Source organism: Xiphias gladius, chromosome 21, assembly GCF_016859285.1.
Source record: "Xiphias gladius isolate SHS-SW01 ecotype Sanya breed wild chromosome 21, ASM1685928v1, whole genome shotgun sequence".
NCBI classification, from domain to species: Eukaryota; Metazoa; Chordata; class Actinopteri; order Istiophoriformes; family Xiphiidae; genus Xiphias; species Xiphias gladius.
The window spans coordinates 26725956-26752585 of NC_053420.1; the positions used below are offsets into that span (position 1 = coordinate 26725956).

Below are 26630 nucleotides of genomic sequence, written 5' to 3' on the forward strand. Positions count from 1 at the left end.
ATTTCACTCCTAAACCAAAACAAACAAGGCCACGCATTTCTTTACACTATTTAAATGAGCGCATTGAACACAGAAAGTCCTATCAAGTGGATACCAAATGCACACCACTCTGTCTTGTATTTTCAGGAATTGTAATCTGTTGATCCATGAGGCAAACCGTCAGAAAGCTGCACTTTGTGAATTATTTTTCCTGAGAGAAGAAGAAGTCACAGCCCGGGCAACTCGGGATCCACACAGTTAAAAAAAAGTCTTACACTTGCAGTCAAAAAGTTCAACAAAAGGGCTAGTGCACAGAGAACATTATGCAATCCTATTTCTATAACCAACCCCTGTCAATTCTACCCGGCCATATCAGGTTTCCACTCCTGCCCAGGTCCCAGCTCCTCTCTGACCACAGATCCTGTGCACTATTAATATCAATACGCTGCAGATTCCATTTCCCCAGACAGAGACAAGGAGAGAACAAGAGGCGATGAGTGAGGGGAGGAACTAATACCCTCATGCATCACCACGGGGTTACCACTTGCTATCACCTCCGACCCTGCTGCACTGAACATAAAGGAACATTTTGCACATTAACTTGTACACACTCTCTTTCACCCAGGCATCCAATCACATACACACACGTACAGTACCGCACGCACACCCACACCAGGGGAATGCAAATATAAGATAACTGCCGGGTGATATTTTCCATCATTTGTGAATTTTTAACTTACGGAACACATTCCTCTATCAATCAGGTTAAATTATACATCAGGTTTGTTGTTCCTATCTCCCATGTTCTTCTTCATTCTCATGATCTCATCGCAATTCAGATGTATTGAATATATATATAACTTAAGGACACAGAGATACTGGTAACAGGAATGTGTTTTTATTGACAAGTTGGTAGTTCATGCTGTCCATCTTATCATTCAGGCACTTTTCATGAAATTTCTGTGCTAAATGCATTTAGATGCATTTAGATCTGTAACCAACAATTTTCATTATCAGTGAATCTTTCAGATATTTTCTTGATTAGTCAATTAATTGTTTTGTCTACAACAAATGTCAGAAAATCGTAGAAAAAAAATGTCCATAACAATTTCCCATAACCCAAAATGATGTCTTCAGATCACTTGTTTTGCCTGTCCAACAGTCCAAAACCCAAATCATGTGGTTAACAATCATATAAGTCAAAGACAAAAATGTACAGCTAGGAGTTTCAAATATTCACAATTTTTTCTTAAAAAAAATTACTCAAAAATGAACCATGACAGTCAGCTCTATTATTCTATCTCTATTAGATATTTCATTGACTTCCCTCACCAATTTGCAATACAACACTACAAGGTATTATATCTAAATACTGGACATGTTGAAGTAACTTTTTCTCCTACAGTGAAACCTATTGCTATGTGCACCCTTCACACAGACTCTGTCAGTCACTTACAGAACACACCCACAACAGACCCGCATGGACATGAACACACATCCACCAACGTCCTACAAAAGGCAAGAAGAGGAGGAGAAAAAAAGTGTGGAAAGTCAATGAAATCTTTACAGACTCACCCCTGAACAGTTAAACAGACTTTCATCATGTTCATGAAACTGTATATTGATGCAGATTCCCTCCAAGCACGGAGTGTTTTGAAATCCACTTCTGAAGAAGAGAAAGCTGCCAGTGAAAGTAGCAGGTATGGAGTAGTTGAAGTAGTGTGTGGTAGTTGAAGGTGTTTGCATATATGTGTGTGTGTGTGTGTGTGAGTATGTGAGTGTGTGAATGTGTGTGTGTGTGTGTGTGTGTGTGTGTGTGTGTGTGTGTGTGTGTGTGTGTGTGTGCGTGTGCGTGTGTGTGAATATGTGAATGTGTGTGAATGTGTGTGTATGTGTGTGTGTGTGTGTGTGTGTATGTGTGTGTACAAGCGAGAAAGAGACAGAGAGAGAGAGAGAGAGAAAGAGAGAGTCTGAACTGGAGCCCAGACTGCAGTGTTGAGAGGGACTGGAGGTATTTGGTCTAAACACAACAAAAGCCGGTGCCTTGCTCTAGATTAAATATGCAGGAAGAGGCCCCTTTGCATAAACACAAACACTCAGCAAATGAAGAACTGGCACAGAGCAGATGCCTGCTGAGAGCCCTACCTGCCCTGGCCTCTTTTAATTAGACAAGAGCAGGCAGAATCAAATGTACATAAGCACGGTCACACAAGGTAGAACAAAAGGAAGGGTAAAAAACAGAAAAGACTTCCTCAATCCTCAAAAATGTACTTAAAGGGGCAATGTGTAAGAATTGGCTAACTGTCAAATTCATACTCCAAACAAATAGGGGGCAGCATGTTACCAGGAAGTTGGGGAAGATGTAGTGGTGGCAGGAGACAAGGACGAGCCGCAAGAGGTCGAGGAACATGAGGTAGAGGGAGAGCAGCTGGAGCAGCAGCATCCAGAGCTGAGCTTGAGGGCAGAGTGGAGGAAAGGCGCCGAGGGGAGGATGGCTATAACACAGGTTTATAGCCTACTAGCAGTTGCTACTTCTTCATCCTCTCATGTTGGACTGAGGGCAGACTACAGTGGACTACAGTGACTCACTATTGCCCCTTGAGGTACGAAGTGATATTACAAGACAGGCCGGGCTGGGGCTAGCTGGTTAGCATCCACTGCAATACATAGACGTCTTTGACATAATGTCCAAACTGTAACTTTTTCACATTCTGTTGATAATTAATGTTTGAAAGTTTAAACCAAAATACTTATATATAGCACCTTTAATGACAAGAATAGATGATTATTCAGAAGCTGGAAAGGGAATGTACAACTTTCACATGTCACAAAGAAGATTTTTTTTCTGGTATGATTGTCTTGTTTTTCACCATTTCAGATACTGTATATGAGTATTCTACATTTTTTACTTTGCCAGATTGTTAATGAAAGTCACTGAAATCTAACAATATGATATTAAAAAAAAAAAAAAACTACATGAGATTGTAACCAGAGTATGAAGAACATGAAACTGTTTAATTACAACCTGGCAACACTAATTAAATTTTAAAATATCAAATTTAATTAGCTTAAGAAGGTCATTTTTTGGTCATTTTTTTTTCATTAAATGATGTCCTGGATAAAAAAAATACACATTGTGATCCTTTTATTAATCTTTACATATGCTTCTCCTCTACACAATTCCTGGTGGAAATGGCAAAAAACAAAAGCTGGATTTTGATCAGCAGGAAAAACAGATTTATACCGACGTCCATCGTCCACGTGTTTTCTCTCTCTCTCTCTCTCTCTCTGATTGTTCCCACTTTCCTCCTTCCCTCTTATTCTCTTCATCTATCTCTCCTACAGGTTTTTTTTTTTTTTCTTATTTTGAACAGGAATGCAGAAGCATATGGTGTTGGGGGAAACTCCTGCAGAAAACTGCAAGGCTGTCAGAGATAAAAAAAAAAAAAAAAAAAGAAAGAAAAAAATGGAGAATGGGAGCCGAGCCCCTCCAGAAAATCTGGAGAGCAGCGTCAGATGCTGAGTGACACACACTGATGTGGCCAGTCAAAGATGTCATTTTCATATGAAATCCTCTAAAAATGGATCGGGGGGGGCTGAGGTGACTCTAGGTGAAGGGAGGGGAGAGAGGGAGGAATTGAGATTTGAGGGTTTTGAGGGAGTAAGAAAGAGAGAGAGAGAGAGAGAGAGAGAAAGGAGAGTAGAAATGAGACCTCTGGAAAATAAACAGGGTATAGGGTTTCAAAGGCAGGGGGGACACAGGCATTCCATTGTTCAAGCCAATTATCAGTGGAAAATAATAACAACAGATGGATCCAGAGAGGCCAACTTGTGCCGGAGCACCCTGGCGCTGGAGAACAGATGATGAAATGTGAGAGTGCTGTTGGAAGGGCAGAGGAGTTTTTGGTGGGGGGGGGTCTCTCTCTCTCTCTCACACACACACACACACACGGAGGACACACACAAACACACACACACACACACACACACACACACACACAAACACCAGATGTGAACTTCCACAAGGACAGTTTAATATGTGCTCTCTGGCCACCACTTGTGCCGTGCAGCTTTGGCATACCAGACAATCCTTACACCTCAATGTGTTCAAAAGGGGCGTCTGAAGTCAGATGATACATATGGCTCCCGTGTTGCCGTGTGATAAATTCAAATCTGTGCGTTCTTTTTAAGTTCAGCAAAGCAGGGTCATTTGATGGCGAACACATGCTTGTATGCTGTAAGTGTAGTGCTATGACAACACTACAATGTGTAGTAGTAGGAATGGAGTTTTTTTTTTTTTGCCCCTTTTAATCAAAACAGCACAAGTCCCAGATGACCTGTTACGATGTTTTCTTTTGATTTTTTTTCCAGCGTGCCTAACGTTCACAGACGGGCAGATGCAACAGAGCAACAGAGACAGACCTCATTGACTCTGGCTTCATTCACAGATCCCTCATATCAGCCACAGATTGACAGGAGGCAGAGGGGTCTGCAACCTTAAAACCAAACCAATTCTCTGTGTGCCTTGTCAGGGTGGGAGATGATTGCAGATAGTAGTACAAAAGATCTGCCCTTCCTTTTCACAAGAAAAAATAAGTTTTCATTTCATTAACTCCAGACTAAAGCGTAATTATCTCCCTGTAGACCTTAATCATCAACTGAAGGATAATAGAACAAAAACCAGTTTCTTCTTCAGTCATTCAATTTTTTTTTTATGTTGTTGTTCTTTTTTCTCTTATCTGCACTTTAGATGAGTCAATGAAATAATGCAAAAGAATGATGGGGGCACAAATAAAGTCTCATTTTCAAATACTGTCAGTTGCAGAGGGTGAAAGATTTCGGCCATAAAATAGACTTGTTTTTTTGAGTTTGTCATCTTCGGCCTTTTCCTATCTGGCTGTTTAGCCTCTTTACCAATGGAGGCCACCGGTCAGAGAGTAGAGGGCAACACAACCAGCGGACATACAGACAACTGAGGTGGTAAATAACTAGGATTGAAATTCCTTGAAATAATATCAGGTTGAACTCCAAAACACCACTATGGAGTTGTGTATAATCTAAATGTCTAACCTTGCTTGAAGTTGCTTGAGATACTAAACCCCAAATGTTAAATCCCTGGAGGATTGTACAGAAGGATTTCTATGGGGGGAAAAAAGAATGGAAAACTTTGCCTAGATTTAATTAGCTTATGAGAAATAATTGCCATTAGCAAACCTCGTCAAATGGGGTTGAGGCATTTTGCTGGGAAAAAAGTCGTATTTTTGGACGATGAAGAGACAAAGCGTTTTCAAACAGGAACTGGCGGGCCATCAGCCGTTTTAGTGCACTGACACTGAGGTCGAGTTAATTAGACTATTGTCATTTTAATCAGGACAGCTCGGCGGCCATCACTTCCTGAAAGAGCCAGTGGACCTTAAACGGCTGAGGGATTTGTGTGTGTGTGTGTGTGTGTGTGTGTGTGTGTGTGTACACGTGTAGATGTATGTGCGTGTGTACTGTATGTGTTAGGCCCGAGGTGTCACCCAGCTATGGGTTATGAAGTATGGTCTGGTTCTCTCACATGCTTAGAACATTAATGAGCTGGAGACACACCAAGGAAACAAAGGAGCCTGGAGGATCACCAGGGGAAACTACTCGCCTCTGCTCTACTCATGTCTCTGTTCATTTGAAAAATAATTTAAATATCAAATATTTGAAATAATTTGCTTCTCCCTGGCTATCAGATTTTGAATAGAGAGTCTTTCATGTCTTCGTTATTATGTTCTTCACTGGCATTAGCATTTAAACCATAATTAATGTAACCATATTTTCTAGGTGCTTACCATTATGTTACAATAATGGTTTATTTTTTTCTGATTTCCATATTTTATGAATACAATGGGAGGATCGTGATAACAAACCAAAGAATGACAAATGATATATCAAATCTTTGCAGAATATCATTAATCTAAAGAGAGTTTTTAATCAAAACTGACAAAGGACTGGATTTAACATACTCAAGGCTCGCTAGATGAAATTCACTTTATGCCACCTCTAGAGAAAAAAATAAGGTAAAGATGGTAAAGGCGACACAGTCTCATTTGAGTTTAGCCACTAGCTTTCAGAGCTAGAGTTGGGAGGAGGAGCTGAGTACTGGGGCTGTCAGTGGAGCTCCGCCAATCATCAGGGGTGATAAAGGGGCCAGCCCAATATTAACACCAAAACATCTTTGTAATTTTTTCCCCTGGCCATAGTTCATGTCATTTTTGGACAAGGTGACAAAGGCACCTCCCCCCCTGACACCACCGTCAGCCCCGGGGCAGGACTGGCCAAAGACATTAGCCAAGTGTCTGACTACAAAGTTGACCACTGCGATATTTCATATTCACAGACCTCAAGGGAAACTGCATTAAAAGGGATTGGAGCAGGCCTAGCACATTTGACTCCATGCCACTTTTTACTATGTCTGTTTATGATTATATTAATAGTTCCACAAGTTCATCGTTTTTAACATTAGTCATTAATATTTCACAGGGAGTTAATATTAATCTGATCAGAAATTATCATCCTTCAATAATTCAATATACACATTAATAATTCAATAAAAAGAATGTTCAGCATAGTTGAGGGTAAGAAACTGGAGATTCAATATCTAAATGGGAGAAAATTAAGCTAGAAAAGTCACATTAAAGTACCAGGTTTGCTAAATACAGTAGCAGCAAAATCTAAAAAGCCAGTACCCTAAGAGCAACTTCAACTGGAATGCAACTTGTTAGCAAGGAAAGCTAACAAGTACAAGTCAATGATAAAAAAACAAACAAAAAACAAGATAATGTAAAATTACAGCAACCTTTCACCTTAAACTGGTTTGTAATCCAGACTTAAATGCACTAACTAACCAGGGACCACAGGCTGTTGTCTCCACTTGTGTATATTCGGAGATAAAGAAGACATGTAGACTATGAAGCCTCTGTACCATTAAAAGCGCTACAATGCCCAAGTTTCCTCCATAAGAGATTTACAGGGATTAGATGGTGAAATAAAGGCCTAATCTTTATTTGACAGGGAAGCCAATCTCTGGATCACTGGTCAACCCCTTGCGGTAGGCCCCCCTCTCTCACAACTCACTTTCGCGGCTACACACCTCAGGCTTATTTAAAACCACATTTAGGATGCATATTGTGCCTTGTATGAGGTCTCAATCCAATTATCATATAAAAAAGACGACAAAGTGTAATTTTTCAAGTGAAAAGTGTGCAGAGGCTTAGTGCTGGAAAGACTTATTCCACAAATGATGTCCTACATTGGGTCAAAGCCTTACCTGCATGTGAGTACATCTAGATAGCTATTTCTTTTTGTAATTTTCCTTTTTTTTTTTTTTGTCTAAGCTCTGCCTGATTGAAAACCAAATTCCAATTTTGCAGTTTAATGACAGATGGAAAAAGATATTTCATGGGGATGTATAGTCGAGACTGATAAACTATTAATCACACTGCTGGACAATGACACCAGTTAAATTTAAACACAAAGTGAAAAGTGTCAAGTAACAGCCTTCCTTATTCGTTAAATTATTCATTACTGGGTGCTGTTATTGCACAGCATATAGAATTAAAACCTTTAGATTTCACTTACTTACAGTATGTGTTGATGTTGGCAACAGGTGTCACAGCTTTGGCTGGCAATCCTTCACTATGTTTAACCCTGTCAGATAGTGGCCAGGGCCTTTTCCCTTCCCCTCTGTCCCTCTTCCTCTCACTATCCCCCTGTGTCTGTCCGCTCAATGTTTGACCTTCAGACAAGATGATGAGGTGAAAGAGTGAAGGGGGGAAGAGAGTGATGGATAAGACTTGACAGTTTAGTGTAATGTATATCTCTAAAAATGAATAACTAAATGCCCAAAAAGATCCTGCGCAACATCTATTGTTAATGTGTTCGGTGTTAGTGTTTTTGCACTGCATTCCAACACATCATGTTTCCGTTGGTGGCACTATTTTTTTGTATTTGTTTGTCTAGCTATGTTGGCTAATACATTTATGCTACACATAAAGTGTCAATTTAATACATTCAAAAGAAGCAACTGCTGCTGTTTCTTTTGCTGGAAATTTCTGGAGAATTTCTTCCATAGAAAGACCTACCAGTTATCAGAAACCAGTTGCAAAAGGTTTGCCGACCAAGATTTCTGTTATGGCTTTTTTTCTGCTTGGAGCACTTATTGGGAGGAGAAATAATTTTTTTTAGAAATGTAGTAAAGACTGTTGTTCTGTTGTGTCTGCTCCCAACGCCCAGCCCCTGACAGATGCTAGATTATTTAAATATATTCACTTTCTTCAACAAGCGGTTTGTCCAGTAGCAATTTCTCCATGTTTGTCGTACAGTTTCTCCTTTAATGTGATTGGATGAATAAGAAAAAAACCTCTTGATGTCTTTCAGCACAGTTCTGAAAAGCTAAAATGTTCCATTTTTACAGTAGAAGCTCTGCTCTGCCAAAATACTGGCCAAATTCGCCTTGCAAAATCTTCAGTTTGCTTTTTGTGTAAAATAGGCAACTGCAACCAGGGAAAAAAACACTAAATGTGAAAACATTTGAAACTTGTCCTTAAGTTAAAGAAAATTAAGGATGGAAATTATTGTGTTGTCAATGTCACAACATACCATCTGATGTCACTGGTTGTTTAAAATTGAAACCAGTGCTTTGGGTGCACCATAAGCAGACACTCTCTTGGGTGGAACATTATGTCTGCATTACGACCATCTCCGTGGTTATACTCTGAAAGATATACAAACTAATACCAAATGTTAAAATCTCCCACTCCAGCTTTTTCACCCCTTTTTAAATACGTAAGAGGTGGTTGGTTATGTTAAGGTATGTAAAGAAGATTAATATTTAACTGATACTGATGTATTATGTACAACAAAGGCACTTAAAGTAAAATGATAGCTTTGTCTTTTAAGAACTAACATACAAAGTTTGTCCAGTTATCAGATGTAATTTTCCTGTATTTGGCAGACAAAGGCCTTGTTTGTGTGCTCCTTATCCTCCACTCAGTGTTTCTCCCTCACTATCTCTCTCCCTCTCTCTTCCTTGTATGATCCCCAGCTCACAGCAGCAAACTGAGTTGTATGCAAATACTAAAAGCCATAATGCATTATATTGTTTGGTGTTAACATTTGAATATTTAAATAGTGCGTTTTAGATCTAGATATTCCCATTTCAATTTCCATATACTGCAATGCTGAATGCAGACAGTTACAGTACGTTTGCCCATATAGCAGGTTGAAAACTCTGTGAGTGTATTTGCTTCTTTTCTACACAATATTGGTTTGAAACGCCATCATTTTCATGATTATGTTCTTGCTGCATACTGTACTTGTTAACAATGCAAGTTACCTAGCCTAAATAAAGGACTACTGTATGTGGCCTGTGTCAGAAACACAGTGCTGGATATGTGAATCACCCACGTACATGCCACTTAACCATACTGGCAAAGCTGATAAGCCATATTTACATAGTAGTGTTGCTGGGTGTGATTACTATCAGTAAAACTTCCCCCCACGCTTTAATGGAAAGTTGGGATACAACTTAGTGTGGGTTACAGTTGCCCTCAGGAAAATAGCTCAATTACATCCGTGAATATAAACACTCATGTAGCTGTCGGAGTGGTAAACAGATGTAGGGTGACAGTCTGTAGTACATGATCAGTCAAGCAGCTGTTGCTGCACCTTCATTCATTCATTTGTTCTGATGATGGATTCCAATTTCTCCCCCCACAGCTCAACATGCAGCTACACTATTTGCTTATGGGGCAGTGGCAACAGGCAGATTAAGCTGCTGAGAATATCATTAACATGTTCTCCGTGTAAAGTTAAGGCCTGCTGCAGTTTTACTGCCAGTTTGCGTGAAGCAGACATCATGGGTGGACTTAAGAGTGACTTTAATCCCTCTCTCTCTGTATGGGCCTCTCTGTGCTGATGAAGGGCAGTACTGAAAACACTGTGTTACCAACTTCTCTTCAGAGTGAAAAAAGACAACACAAGAGCATTCAGAATGATGTCATATGATGTTATTTCGTCCGAGCAAACTGTGCATTTGTGCTCACACTGTGTATTGAAAAGGACATCCCCTCTGGCTGTTGTCTCATTGGGAGCCTACCTGTCACACAGCTGATATGACGCTCTTTGAATGCAATGTGTACATGTGATCAGAGCTGCAGCAAGCGCCCCAGATGACAAAGTGACTAGGAGTGTCATAGCAGCCTACAAACAGGTCTGTCCTCTTCCAGACAGGAAGCTGGGAGCAGCAGAGGCGCTGCCTTGTCTCATCTGCCAGCAGCGCTTGCCGCCTCCCCGCCTCATCACAGCAACCATGTCTGATGGTGTGCACAACTCCATGCTGGACGGCTGTTTTGATTTCAGCCTGTGTGACACATCTGTTGCTTGTCATGTTGTGTTGTGCCTGTCTGCGAGCTGAGCACAACCGGGGCAAATGTGCTTCTCGTATCTATGTCCGTGTTTAAACGGCTCGCGCTTACAAACAGGCCAGCGTGGTGCGCGTCCTGTGGAAGGTCAGGAGGCCTTACGAGACGCTACGTGCACCTATGCAGCTGCTGTCACAAGCCATCAATCCTCATCGCCTGCTGCAAACGTGGGGTGTGTAGGCTGTAGAATGTGAGTGCTCTGTATTAAAAGATGCATTATCTGCTAATAAACCCTGAATGAAATCAGGGTAAGTAAAAGTCAGGAGTAATTGCAGTGTTGATTGTATATAATAGAAAAGGAAAAAGGGTATGGATCTTGCTCACTTTATCATCCTCTAAGAAATCCCCATTATTGTACACCACCTCCTGAAAATCAATTATTTTTCTCCCACGTCTAATTGAGATAATTTGCTACAGCTGTAAATCAAATCTCCATCAAGGGTGCATTCTTCACAATGTGCTTTTTTATGTGCTTTTAAAGTACTTTGCAAGAGCGTTTCACAAAACTACCAAAATCAAGGATATTCTATGCAAGACTGTCATCTTAAACACATGAGTGATGACCATGGCTAATTGGATCTATCCAGTCCATCCATCTATGAAGTACACGCTATATCAGCGAAAATCAAAAGAGATTGTTTCACTCAGTGTAAGGCAAGCCCAGCACTAAAGAGCCAGAAAGGTATTTATTAATGGGATGTTACAGTAGCATCGAAAGAGTGTGCTTCATTGCTATGTCCTTGTCTTTCCAATCAATATTCAAAAGTGTCTCCAAATTACACATTTAGAATTCAAAATGCCACTGTGGCAATAATTTGCAATGAAAAAGTTCTGTCTGTGAGATTTTTTTCTCACTCTGTGCTATTTCTATTTATTCTATGGGGATTATTTTAAGGTGTTTTGATTTTAAAATTACTTAATTCTAAATAAAACTAAAATATAACTGCAAAATGAGAAAACTAAGGATTGTCTCCATCAGCAATTTGTGTGAGTATCAAACCCCAGCCCATTATGTAAATACAATCCTTTTTAAGAGGGTGGGGAAAAATCTGAGGTGGCTCATTTACATTGTCAAATGACACAACACTCAAACTTTCCATTTACTATCAAACTGTTTTGCCGAAACACTAACGTGGAAACAATCAGTGTGTGTAGTTCCTCACCACCAAGTCAATGTAAAAATACTGCCGTATGACAAATTCTAATCGGGTTGGATGGTATACAACATGATCGAACACCGTGACAGCCGTTTTGACTGGCCTCATCAGACCCCAAGACAACACGTAGGAGGGAAGCACATCAGGGAGGCACAACGCCGCTATGGGGCTCTAATATATTCAAAGAGGGATCATTTACTTAAGGCTCGCATCCCAGGATCAGTCTGGCCTTCATTAGCCTCAATCTGACACCGATGCGAACAACATGTTGGCTTACCACATGAACACTGCCCCTCCTCCCTCCGAACCCCAAACACTCAACTCCCCTGCCTTCTCTGAGACCTGCACAACAAATTCCTCTGGAAATATATCACAGGTTGTTAGCGTTCCAGAGAGAATTTTACATGGGTGTACGCTCAGGCCTTAATTAGAGACACTATTTGATCATTCAGCAGCTGGGCTTTATTAAAAATACGGGTTCATATCACCCTACAGTCACCCCCGGCTCAGGGCGAAAGAGCTCACAGAGGCAGAAGAGTCTATGAAAGAAGAATATGAATATTCATCAATTGATGTATAGGGTCCCTGCACGGGAAATCCACGCCCCAGCAAAGAATTTTTTTTCATTTATTTTAAATAGCCGACCTAAGAAATCAATTTTGTGTGAAGGCTATCTAAAATACGTGAATTACTCTGGCTTCCGATGAGTTTTATTGTTCCATGATGCTCTATATGTTCTTTCAAGCTTTTTCTACCCCAATTCTTCCCCCAAAAAAGCTTACATTTATTTAACATATATTTAAACAATAAATATCAGCAACCTCAGTCAAAGCACAACAGTATAAACCTTTACAGAGATCCACTGAAAGCCTCAACTTAAATGTCAGCACAGAACCTGAGCTACATCGACCTGAAAAGAACCAAAGAGAGGTAAACTATATCTGACCAAGGTCAACAGGGACTATAAAACAAACACCAGGTTTAAGGTGAAGTCTTCCCTGCGTGAAGGTTAGCCATGTTTTGTATTTACACTACACTGCAGGCTTTGAAATTGTTTTGCGGTGTGGAGTCTGCCCAGGGTCATTGTTTGTTTTTGACATGTTTATACACCACACAAGGAGTAATGACTTCTAGGATAGTCAGGGGATGCAGACATGATCCAGCACACTATCTGCAATTTTTCTTTACTTTTCAGGTTCACTGTCAACTTTCAACGGTCAACACCGGGAGGGACTCATGCTGCTGGGGCAGTGTAATTGTCGTCATGTTCAGCATCATTCAAAGTGATGTAAATATGCAACTGCATCAGGAAATGAGAAAATCGGTTACTATGCAAAACCTCCCTTATCATTTTGTGGCATTCAAACTACTAACAATATCCATATAATGGCCTTGTTTGAAAAGAAATTAAAAACCAGTTTGTCAAAAAGTTAGAAAATAATGATGAGTTTGATGCAAAGCTAATACATGAATTGTGTGTCTGTGTTAACTGACTCGTACTGCTGTCTACTGACATGCATGAGAAGTACTTACTTTGATCTCTGGCTCCACAGGATGTCACCACTGGAGTCTCCTGGCTGGACCGGCGAGCAGCAGATAGCAGGGGAGGAAAGAAGAAGAGGAGAGGTGGTAGGAAGGAAAGTCAGGGGGGTGGGGTGATAGAAAGTTTAAAAAAAAAAAAGAAAAGAAAAGAAAAACGGTGGAAATTATTTAAAACATGAAGGTGACTAACAAAACCCAAACACATACACCTTTTTTCATGATCACCTTTGTCACCTCAGATGCTATTTAGGTGTCGGTTGGCATGTGTAATAGTGGAAGGACACAAAACAGGTCATTTTCAAATGATTATTCATTTAGGCAGAATTAAACAGCTCCCCACCCCCACCCCCACTTTAAATATCTGTGGATACATATTTAGCACCTCAAACAGAACTCCCTTGATTAAACAAATAATGACACCTTCCAAAAACTGTAAGTGAGTACAAATTAATTTGAGCATTGCTGTAATTGCATTTAAAAACTGCTCCTCCCTAACCTCAGATCAAGCACTTTTTAATTTTCTTAAAAAAAATTGATTTAATTTTTTAATTTTTTTAGTCTTCTGAAGACTGAATCCCTACAGTGTTGATGGAAAAATAAAAATAGGATAAGCTTTCCTCTAAATGTTTTTATTCAATATAACTGAAGCTCGACCAGAGTGAACACCCAAGCTTTTCTGAAATGGCTTGTTCAGGGTAACTGCCTTTTTCAGATCACCAAACATTTGCACTCACAGCTGAGCTCTGTCATTCAGTCCCACCGCCCCATGCCCCCTCGCCTTAACTCTTTCCTCCGTTCGCACACACAGAGGGAAGAAACGGCAAAATGTGTTTCCTGAAAGGGAGGAGAGGTGGAAAAAGCCCATCCTGCCCTGAGAATCACCGCCGCCCCACCAGAGCTGCCGCCACTGGCCTTTCTGCAGAGGCAGCAAAAGTTCCCCGAGAGGGAAGCGTCTGCCAACTCAAACAGGGCTCATTCTCCTCTCTGTGGGCCGCCAGCCGCCCATGTGGGCCTGCGCTGGGCTTCCTGAGGGCTCGCTGCAGCTGGAGCACTTTGAATAAAGGTAACAGCAATGTCACAGCTACTGTAAACTTGCTAGGCTGCTCCTGTCAGCAGGACGTTCCCAATCAAAGCAGAAAGAACCCCACCTAAAACACAACGCATTGTTTTTTTTCCACTAGCCCCAAGTCCAAACTTCCCACAAATCACAAAGAGAGCACACAGGCAAGAGGGCAACCACTGTTCCCTGATCTTGCCAAACAAAATGCCAAGAGACCGGGAGTGACATTCAGCTCTAGGGTTTAAAAATATGAGCAATTTGAAAATGATTAGAGTCTTATTTTATTGTTGAGCGCTTGACACAAGAGAGGAAACCAGAACAATCAAGCCGACTGACTTTTTTTTTCTGCTGAATTTAGAAACACTAATTAGTTTTGCTCTCGTAAAGCCAACCTGAAAACGACCAATTATAAAGTGAAAATGAGACGTGCAGAGGAAACAAGAGCTTGTCATTTCCACTCTTTAAGTCCCATATGAACAACTTTACTGTGATGGCTTTCATGATTGGCTTGCTGCCTACTAAATTTGATGTCACGTACACATTCTGACCAGTTAATGGCACTTTACATCAAATAGCCTTTTGCTTAGTTAGAAGGAAACTATTACAGATCTGTATGACCACATCAAACCCAGGCTGAGCAGCTTGGGCATGCAGATGTCTAAAGCACCAGGCTGGGGAGAGGATACAGCCCACCAGGCTGACCACAGCACCAGCTGGTTTCAGCTTTAGACCTACCAGGGCCAAACTGTTACCCCCTCACAGGTGCCCTATTTCTATGAATTTCCTCTTTCAAGGGTACTGGAATATTTCCTTTGCATGTATAATTGTTTCTTACTAACAGCAGGTTAGTATGAACCTTCATGTATTTATGTTTCATACTAATGCAGTATATTTTACCTTAGTCATTAGATATTAACATAAAACTTGTGGAAATTATCTTCAGGAATTTCACTGCTATTCCCCAAGCAAACAGTGGCAAGTGTTTCATCACTGTCGGACCGAAGACGGATGGGCTGTCAATGTCTTCCCCTGACCAGGATCCAGCTCCTGGGCTGGGAAGTAGCTAAAAAAGGCCAGGGCTACGCTTTCCAGGCCTGCGCCTTTTACTGCGAGTAATTCTCAGATGCCAGGTCGCTGCCAACGTCCTTGCAGCCAATGGCAGAGAGGCCAGTAAGTTCACATTAACTGCAGAGTGTAACTGCGCTGAACATCTGCTCATGAATGAGAGCGCTGCCCACTAACTCAGCGAGTTGAGGCCCACTGATGAAAAATTCAGCGTTCTCCTCGCTGGCACGCTTGTTTTGCACTATTCTCCTGAGCCCCCAGAATTATATTAAGAGAATTTCAGCACAGCCTGGTGTATGTGAGAGAACAGCTGGCACTGAAAAGAGATCTGCTGCTTGGAGAGAGCTCAGGGACTTCACACAAGATCTGCCTTCTCCTACACCATTTGTCCTTGAAGGAAAAAATATTACTGTTAAGCAACCAGGTAATAATAAGAAAGCAGAGGCTACATTTAGCTGATTACCCATGTGTGCTACATCGGACGGAGCATAACCTGTGAAGACATGAATCGATATGGAGTGGAAAGAGAAGACAGGGGCATTTGTGACAATAAGTAGCTCCCTCAGGAGAGTTATTCACTACACCTCTCCATTGTTTGGCTTGTTTAGCTCATTAGATTGTTAACCAGGAAGGATCTGCCCCCAACCCCACAATATCAGTCTAATCGGAAACAGAAGCAGTCTGTCCAGGGGGCGACTATATCAAAAACTTTGGAAAGTATGAAGGCAGTCCCACCATCCTTTCCTTCAATTGCTGCAATTATGTGCCTCATAAGTTTATAATATCACTGGACAGACAACATGGACAAAATATATTATTGACTATTAGCCAAGGAAAGCAAATTCATTGTAAGATTACATCAGAAAATCATTACTAAATGTGTACAGTGACATGAACTGCCAAAGTCCTTCCTATGAAAATGGCGAAATTGTTTCTCAGTTTAAACATGTTAAGTTTAGGGAAGTGATGACTCCAAGCAATCACTAAGAATAAAAGATTACCACACTCAGTAATTTCACTTCTGTCTTTTTTGTGAAATACAGTTAACAGATTTCTGTATGTCAGCACAGAACCCAACCTGAGTGACTGATTTGATCGCCATCTTTGTTTCACAGTTTCTGACTTTTTCACCCAAATTAGGCTAGCTTTACACAGAAAACTGTCTTTATATGGGCTCCTGTGTTCCACATGTGGGAGCAAGCAGGACTGAGTTTAGGTTTCTTGGCCTTTTATACAATACATTGAATAATGTGGAATTTGTGGCAATAGCCCAAAAAGGGATCTGCAAATATAATATTGCCACTGAGAACCAAGAAGATGTCTGGAGAGAAGCTCATTTAGCTGGTGACAAATGACAGCACTTTGTCTTCCTGACAAGATCCCTCCTTCATCAAATGTCCAACTTCACATGGAAATAGGAAATCACACATTATCACACTGACAAACAATTACAACCATGTCATTAGCAGCAACCCTGGGCATGAAACCATTAACAAAACACAATGTTGCACACCACGCTAGCCATCACAAGAAACACAGGATGTAGATGAAAAGTGATAAATCAATCATGACACAAACAACCTGATGCTTATAGTTTGGGAAGGATCTAAATGTTGGGAATGAGGGGCGATAAGAGTCCTTTGTTCCAACTAAATAAATCACATAATTATCTCAAGCAATCAAAAGTTTCTCATCTCTGAATAAAGATTTATGTCTGGATTGATGACAGAACAGTGCTTGCCTTATATTAAAAGTCAACACTTTAGAGGAGTTTCTATACAAGTGACTTAATCAGATATGGAGCATTAGTATCTTTTTTAATACATCTGCCAGTGTCAGGCAGCAAATGAAAAAGCTAGCCTCTGTAAATATGACTGCTTACTATTAACACAAACATTGTTGACACCTAATGTAATTTCAGCGGGACATCCAACTGAAAGCGCACCAGGGTAATATAATGCTCTTAATGAGAATTCCTTCCAGCTTGAGACCTTAGCGAGATAGCCATAATGCATGGCTTCTCTTTTTAATAAAATAATTGTTACAGTTATTAAAGATGAATCTCATCACAGTCGAGATGACAAAATAATTCATTACCAAAACCAAGGCTTTAAATAGCTGCAAATTATGAAGCCCTACCCCCCACCCCTTGAAAATACACTTCCAGATAAATGGGTTCGTTATTTCATATAAATATTAGATATGTGCTGCCCTTGAAAGGAAAGAATTATTGCAACTGTCCACTAAGAAGTTTGTAGATACACAATGCATCATGTACATTGAATCAACAACAAATCTAAGCTAACAATTAACAATACTTCCAAGACTATAATTAATTTGATTTTATATCATTCCAGTACCACCATCATTCTACTTATAAATGACAGAACTGTGGCTAAATCTTTTTTTTTATTAACATATTAATTTTTTAAATTCTGTTTTGTCTGGGTGATTCAGATGGGTGATTGACCTGGAGTGTCATTTTTATCTATTGTTACTGTTTACATTAGTTTACAACAATTCTGTTTTATGTATAAAAACATTACACCATATGTACCAATCAATACTGTCATGAAGCCCACTTACATGCCTAATATATCATGCTTACTGTGTTCAATAGCCATATGTAACCATATGGTAATAAGAAGACACTGCCCACCATGATGTTGCACATATTCCATTTTACCTTTTTTTGGAAGCTGCAGTGATCCATCTCACAGCACTTCCATGTATGGAACAGAGAAAGCGATGGACCACATGTTTGTGCAAACTTCCACCAATCTCCCCACCCCTTCTACTTCACAGCTCTCTTCTAGCTTTATTTATGTATTCAAAAGAGATAATTTACTGTGATGGCATGGAAACTTCCCAGCATGCCTTTTAACCTGTCGTTTTTCACTCTCTCCGCAGCAGGATGTCCAGAGGAAATGCTTTATTAAGATCCTGCCGACATGAAGAGCTGCTGTGACTTACTGGTGCATTACTGTCTAAAAGGCAAAGTTATTTAGACCAATAAAAGGCTAATATATTGTTGGAGTGGAATTACATAGAAGTTATCTCTGCCTTAATAACATCACCGCAACCCCTGATGTTGTTTAGATCAATAAAGCCCATTAAAGTACAGACCTCAAGCGCAGATAAGGCTGCACTGCCACAGCAAAATACTCTTGGCTGGCATCTGAGAGAGCAGAGGTCTTTCTCTGGCAAACAAAAGTCGCCAAAATGAGAAAAACACTTCAAACTTAATACCATAAAAACTTTAAATCTAATGGAGTTCATTGTCTGCCTTATGGAGCCTTCTGGCCTGCTGGCAAGGCTGATAAACAAGTGGAAAGATGCTAATGGATTTTAGATATTGGTCAAATGAAGCAAAGAAAAGAGGGGGTTGCCTCCTGATGTCAGTGCAAAGATGAACCTGTACTACCAGCCCTCAGCTCCATCTCTGTACTGAGTTTCCTGTTAGGAAGAGGAAGGCTTTAAACTGTTTCTTCTTTTAACACCTCCGACTAAAACCTCTGTTTAGTCCTTAAGTCCTTCTATAACTATATTTGTCTTTGTCCTTGTCCACTGTTATATAAAAGTTGAAATTTTCCATTTATTTTTAAACTCTGCTTTTAGTCATTATTATAATCTGGTGTGATGATGTCATTGTAAACAGTCCCTGACTCTGAGATGTGATGTACTTAACCCACATTGAACAGGAAAAAAAAAATATATATATATACAAATGAGCGAAAGTAAGCTACAAAACTGGAGAAAAAATGTCACTGTCTTTAATCGTACAGTGGTAATCTCACCACAATAAAAATCCCAGTGTTCTGAACTTTGTTTCCCATCATGCTACGCTCATTCTTAGCAGTGTCCACCAGGTGATGCACTAAATCATCTGTGCAGCAACTGTCCATCAGCCCCTGAGGTGTGATGACCACAGTCTGGCCACTCCCTCGATGCTCCGCCCCACATTATGATGACAACACAGAAAGGAGAAGAGAACTCAGGATTGTGTGTGTGTGTGTGTGTGTGTGTGTGTGTGTGTGTGTGTGTGTGTGTGTGTGTGTGTGTGTGTGCACATTCGCTTTTGAGGGTGCAGACAGCGTTCACGTGCACTTGTAAATTGCAGCACACAGAGACACCACAGTTCTCCACAGGAAACCACAGTTTTGACGATATCTCTGTAAGCATGCGAAATGACAAACAAGATTTTTTTTTTTTTTTTTTTTTTTTTAGAACAACGTGTCCCCTATTTTTTATACACTTTCAATAGGAAGTTTACAGAAACCAAGCTACACAGGTGGGGGAACTACACTCAGATCAGAAAGACTGTTAAAAAAAAAAAAAAAAAAAACGACAAAAGTGCAAAAGTGTCAGACCTTTTAAGACATTTGTGGGGCCTTTTGTACCCTCTCACCTAAGTGTGTGATTCAGACAGCCGCTGTGGAAAGATACTTTAACTTTAGCAATGTAAAACAGTACAAAGACTCTCCCACAAATGCTACCATCCTCTTTATTCTTTTCTTTTAACGTTTGTGTTATGCTTCACCACTCTTTCTGTCATTACCTAGCTGCAGTAGTCACGGTAACACATTACTGATATCACCAACCAGGAACTTTCATCACATAATAGATTGTCATTCCACTAACTTTACCCTTATACAGTAAACGATAGTTCCACTTTTTACATACAATAACGTTTAAGGAGCTACAAACTCCCTCAGTTAGAAGATGTGTAAGGAGAGTGACTGCACTCGTCTTCATTTTCAGATCAACAGTTTTTAGCAACAGAAGCAGGTTATCAGTGTGACAGCAGGCTTACAATTCAGATGTTTATAAAAAGCTATTAAATTTCAAAGTAAAACCAGGCCAGAAACAATTTGCAGTATCAGAATAATGCAACAGAGAGATCTTTAAGAGGTCTGAAAAAATATTTTACAAACACAACATCTGAGTACAAGACCTTTAAAGGCCTTAGAAAGCTGTGGCAGTGAATTCGGAGACAGGACAGAAGATTCCTGTGCGTGTCCAACACACACATACACACAGGCCATGGTAATGACTGTGAGCAATATTTCTGCAAAATTATCAACTCTGACAATGTAATATAATCCAACAATAAATACACTGTAGACAAAAAAAGACAGGAGAAAGAGGAGGAATAAAAAGCGCACAAGAAAGAGAGACAATGTTCTACCAGCTCCAAGTGAAAGCATAAATAAAGTGTGACACATATTTTACCTTCTTCAATTATCAGCCTTTTGACATGCAAGCTGAGCACAGTGTAATTAACATCTCAGGAGATAATGGGGTCGCTACTCACTGATCAATCTCACACATATATTATCTGCCTTCTACCAATCCAAGCTCCTGTTATTCTAGGAAGAAAATATTCCACAACGGATTTTTTTTTTTTTTTTTTTTTGGGTGGGGGCATTTAATAAAACTCTGGTAATAGGCCTAATGACTCATCCAATTGAGCTCGTCTTCCAAAACATCAATTAGGCTAAGACCCAGCTTACACTCACAGAGAGCATTATCTATCACAGTAAATAACACATCTTCATTCAAGATGTAACTGTGTTGTCATCATCAATTACAGACAGCATCACAAGACTGGAAAGAATGAATAAAAACATTGTAGATTTTTTAAGACTGTTCCCTCTGAGCCTTTAGCAGTAACAGGTGTTGTAGCTAGTAAAAATACTTAACAATCTGGAATTTATTTGACCTCCTCAGCTAAATTCACTTGTTTTGAACATTATTAGTTTAAGAATATAAGAATTTTATGTCAGACTGAAAAATATTTCTAATCAAATCATTAGTCTAAAGTCAAAAATAGGGCAACAGAGTTTCAACAGGTGGTCCTATCCTGTGAAGTTATTAAATATGTTTTATGTACAGGAACCCCTGTGTATTGATGATGTGTTCTACTGGATAATGCGCTCAACCCATATCAACCCATTCATACAACTGCTGTCACAGAAAATCCTTGGCTGTCACCGCTCAAGTCTGCAATTTTAGTCTCATAAATATACATATACACACTAATACACAGAATAGCAATACAAACTCACTCTTTTTTCGACTAGTTAATCTCTTAAATAATCATATAAAAATCAATAACAATGTTCTCCAAAAAATACCTAGCCTGCTGTAACAAGTCTGAACAAAATCATTTGCACTATTGGCATTCTCACCTTATAAAGCTATAGTCAACATTTAGTCATCAAAATTCTAAGACCAATCCTTAACAATGTCACAAGTACGTTAACAGCGCCACTAAAAACAGAAGAATTTCAGCAAGAGCAATCATATCAATGTTATTATAGATAACATTTACAAAATACACTGGAACTGCAACAAGTTCTAAAAAAACAAGACTAGGTCAAAACCTAGTACATTGCTGGACTGTTGTGGAACCACTGTAAATAACTACATTAAATGGGAAGTAGCTAAAGCCTGCTGGAAAAGTTGCTAAATCTAACTAGATTTATTAATATTAGCATATTCATGACGTCATATCGTCATATTGGGTGGCTGTGCCTTAAGAGGTAGATGGTGTCGTCCACCAACCAGACGGTCGATCCCTGGCCGCTACAGTCCGCATGTTGAAGTGTCCTTGGGTAGGTTACTGAACCCCACATTGCCCCCATTGTATCATTGGTGTATCAATGCGTGTGCTCACATATACAGTATTTTAATGTTTCTGTTTACAGACAACAGAACAAGTATGAAACAGTGACTGAAACTCGGCCCATTAAGGCTACATGTTAACCAACAGTCACTTCCAAGCCATTTCCAAGCTGCTGCTCTGCACTGCTAAAATCCTGATTTTATAACCACAATGTCGTCTGACAAAATAACCATACACATAATTTAAAGACAACAGCTGTGCTGTGATTTTGGCTATATTTACTTGTAAAATGATCACTAGAGAGAACGTTAGAAGCTCATTCACATCTGTGTCAGCTGCTGTGCGGCCAACTGAATGAGATGTATAGAGAGGTGCGCCTGCGGAAGGAAAGCCCGACCTTGTGCTTGTCAGGCGATACTGGCGACTCTTTTCTATGGAAAGTAGCCAAGGTTTGTCCAAAAAGTCACCAAATTTATCTCGAGATGCTTTTTAGAAAAAAGTCACTAAAGGGGTCTGAAAAGTCTGTAAAGCTAGGGACAAAAGCACTAAGTTGGCCCCCTACACGAGGTGCATGACAGAACTGCAAAGTCGTTCCCCCTTCAGTTATTTACTAAGTTGACTTTGAACAAACTTAAAATCAGCTCTGAGATTTATGTTGTTGTGCTTGTGTGTTCCTCCTTCTCCAACGTCTTATCTCTGTCAAGTCCCAAGATAAGTTCACAGATCTGGCGGCACTGAAAGAACTCACTGGCACACAGCTAACCAATAGGGGTACAGACCACAGGGAGGACACAGATCAACATACAGTACATAGGACTCTGAATGCACCAATAGGAGCAATACCTGAATAGGCTACAGTAAGTAGAGATGGCACACTTCCTCTTTAAGAGACTGAGCTACCAAAAGTGTGTAATAACTGCATCCCTGTAATGACAACTGCTGCTTAAATTGCATCACTCACAGATCTGTTAATAGTACCTCATATATTAGACTGTGGTGTTAAACCTCAAGACTGAGCATAATACTTGCTATTACTTGCTGATGCTACTAGCCTTCTACGCCTGACATTTTAGCCCCACAGCAAATCTCCATTATTTTTGTATTTATTTCTCATTCTGTCATTCTATCACTCAAAATTAAGTGTTTAATGTAAAGGGATTGGTAGGCCTTTGCTGTGAGAAATAAATCAAACTGTTAACTATACAGTGTTAACTAGTGTTATTAAAACTTGACTCAATTGAGGTAGTCAAAAATAACTCAATTGTGATTGGTACATATGGTGTAATGTTTTATACAAAAATGGAATTTTGTTTGAAACAGTGCAAAGACAATGCCAGTGACATCTCAGCAATGACTGTCACATTAAATAGATTTTTTTTTTTTTAAAAGTCCCCCCCCTTTACCTTAAAAAATTTCTAGTGAAAAACGCAGCTGGTATTCTACAGTCTTCCTGACTAAACAGATGCCATTTAATCCAGGGGAAATTGTGTACAATGTCTTTGAAGGTCAAAAGAGCTGATCAAAAGAAGTGAAAATAAGACAATCACTGCTGTTGCCTCTGTGAGGAGCATTATAAGCTGTACTTTGAGTGTATTATTAACTCAAAGCTGCCTGGACACGTGGGGACTGTTTTACAATTTAGGCTTTAACAGATGTGCTTTTTATGTGGCAGGTTCTCCAGAGTTTAGATGCCGCTGTCCACATAGATGAGGCCGTAAGGCAGGTCATAAAACCTGCCTTTGAAACTTTGGGTGGATTAATGCTGACATGACAGCTAGTGAGCAGAGATCAGAACAGCTCACCTTTTCAGCACACTCACATGCTTAGCACTCGATGTCTCACCAGATGAAAGAAAGCCAGGGACAGAAGAACTTGGCCTGGTGAAAACTTGTGCCTGCTACAAGTTCAATTTTATCTGACTAATAAAGTTACATTTTCTGGTTATTTCCTCTTGGGTGGTATGAAATAATGTTGCACAAACAGCATGCATCTTCAAAATGAGTAGTTTATCATAATGTGAATACTGTATTGTAGGGTGACGACAAAAGTAATTGTACTGCAACCACAGCATACAGTGTAATTATTGGGATTTACACACCTTCAGCTCCCCCATAATCCCTGCTTTACAAGGTAGAATTCCTGGCAGGGTACATACACTCTCTCTTTCGGACTTAAAACACACACTGTCTCTTACACATACACTTTTCTCATATGCACAACATCTGTTGTTCTCTCTACTTCAAAAATAGATCTATGTATGCACATGCACACTGTTTCCTTTTTATGTAACACCCAAAGACAAACTTTAATCACACAATGCAATCTTAATGCTTAACACTCCTTTTTCTCAGTGACCTGTGTTGGCTTTGGTACCACCTCCTGGGCCAGGCAGGAAGGCATGCTGAGTGAGCTTTCTGCTGGCTGTGTCCAGACCCAGCCTCTTACACAACACAAGCTGACTGGCCCTGTAGCATTCAGCCCCTCCTCCCCAATAACCCACTTCCCATTCTTGATCAAAACCTGGGGATTGTAGTGTGAGGGTGGAGAAGAGAAAGATGGGAGGAGGTTTTATGTGTGTGTGTGTGTGTGTGTGTTCGTGGGGGGGGGGGCACATCCTGCGTGAAACCGCATCCTGAACAAGCATCGCTGCATCTCACTGTAAATAAATACTCTCTCCTCCGCGTAGCTTCCGTCAACTGTCACCGCCTTGGCTCCCAATCACCTTCAAGTCCAAACAGGAAAGTGCAGGGAGGCGAGGGAGATGGCAGATATGAGCTTTAATTTGCTTCTCACTGCACTTTAGCCCGGGTGCACACTGCTTCCTATTCTCCTGCTCTGACCAGCTGCCCCGGCTTCGTTCCAGACCCTGAGTCCTTCCTGTCACCTTTCATTACCACATTATCCAGGAGGAGGCTCCCTGTGTAGCCGGGAAATCACCATTTGGTTGTACTCCCCTTCTGTTTATGTAGTATTGTGCGAAACATTCAAAGCCACGCGCAACATCCTCAGAGGAGCGCTGCTGCCTTGTTACCTGCTAATCCCCTGTGCATTATCACAGGAGATGCAGCTGAACAACAGAGCATGACGAAGGCAACAACTGAGACATGACGAGCTCTCAGTTCATAAATTGCTTTGTGTTGCAAGACTATTGTCAGACTGGCGCAGGAGGTGAATATCTATTTGATTAAGGCCTGCTTGTTGTGATGACAAACCGACCTTTGTATTATATAACAAAATGTCATTGATAATAGACAAAACACAGAAAGGAAAAGAAACAACCGCTCAACGACAGGAATTTATATGGTAGCACCTCCACTTAATGTTTATGCTGCAATGTCCTATTTCAGCGCTCCTTCAGAAGTGAGAGCATCCAGGCCCACAGTCCTCTAGTATTTCTTGCATTGTTTTATTACACTTGAATGAGTTGAGATGAAAACTGAGTGCAGCTGCTGACTGCAGAGCATTTAGCGTTAGGCCTGGGCTTAGCTTTGCCCACCAGGCTCGAGAAATCATTCGGTAACTGATCTATCAAAAGAAGACTGTAAGCCACATCTACACACTTTCTGTATGGATGCTTGTATGTTCATTTATCATGACCATTGAAAGCAAAATGGTCATATATGCTGTACATTTGCATAATTTATATTTTTATTTAATTCAGGACACTGAAGAGGGTGATACATATTTTATGATTGCCAATTAAATAAACAATTTCCCTCATTGCAAAATACTAATCAACTGGAGTAAAGATGGGCACAGCCGCAGCCCTAAACTATTCAATCCATACACAAAACCTTGGTTAAAACAGCATCAATATTTAATTCTAAGCAGTTTACTGCTTTAACAGTAATGACAATCTATGTGCAAAGGATGCAATGGGAGAGTACTTTTATTCAAAACTATAAAAACAATAATCTGGGGGAAAAGGACGAAAGGATGTAAAACTAAGCTAAATTAGTCTGGCAGTTAAACATTCTTTAAACAACAAAAACTTAAGTTGTTCAGTAAAATAACTCCCCCTCGTTTGAAACAGGGAGATAATAGCTATCATTATTTTCCAACGAAAGGGGCAGTGAAGATATCTACTTTATCCAAACTTATTCATAGGAATGTTTTGCAAATGAAAAGAGAAAAAACAGCACAGAGCAATTGACAGACAGAAAGCCAAAGAATTAGTGCCATCTGTCCGTAGTATTGCATTTTACATTTTATCAGAAATCAGCTGAAATGTTGGGCCTCTTCAGTGCGCCAGCAGTTTTAAGCGAGTCGCCTTCTCCTTAGCTGTTACATTTGTGTTAAGCTGTGCCATCTTGATCAGATGCTTACAGGCGTCCTCCACTTCGCCTGAGGAGAAGGCTCACTAGCCACTTTAAAGGGCAGCATCTCACTGAGCATGTCTTAACCTGCCCAGGGGGAGTGTGAGCGTGTGCGAGTTTGGGTGTGTTTATGTTTTATCCTCAGGACCCCCGATTGTTGTTCATTTCCTGTGCAAAAACAATATAAGCACATAAAGGCCAAAATGTGCTCTTCCCTGGCCTTCACCCCCATCACAGAGTGAGGCAGACATGAGTCTGCCTACTGAGGGGTCTGGTATTAACCCACAAGCAAGTGCCCCATCAGCAGAGAGGAAAAAGCTGCCTTTTATGGCAACAGATCACAGACTCAAGCCATTTGCCACAAAGCCCACAAATGAGGCGTTAAGTGTAGTGGCAGGGCAGCAGAGAAAGAGGAGCAGAGAGATATGA

General features: G+C 40.3%; 1 protein-coding gene across 5 annotated transcripts in view; it reads right to left on the reverse strand.

Moving 5' to 3' along the window:
• foxp1b (forkhead box P1b) overlaps positions 1-26630 on the reverse strand; it is a 150061-nt gene that overhangs the window by 102793 nt on the left and 20638 nt on the right. For 4 of the 5 annotated variants that reach the window (XR_005709800.1, XM_040159141.1, XM_040159144.1 and 1 more), the window contains one exon: positions 13124-13167. The gene's annotated coding sequence lies outside the window, so the exon portion shown is untranslated. Of the gene's footprint in view, positions 1-1554; positions 1666-13123; positions 13168-26630 lie in introns of those variants that run through there. The other variant, XM_040159142.1, reaches the window with a different exon arrangement.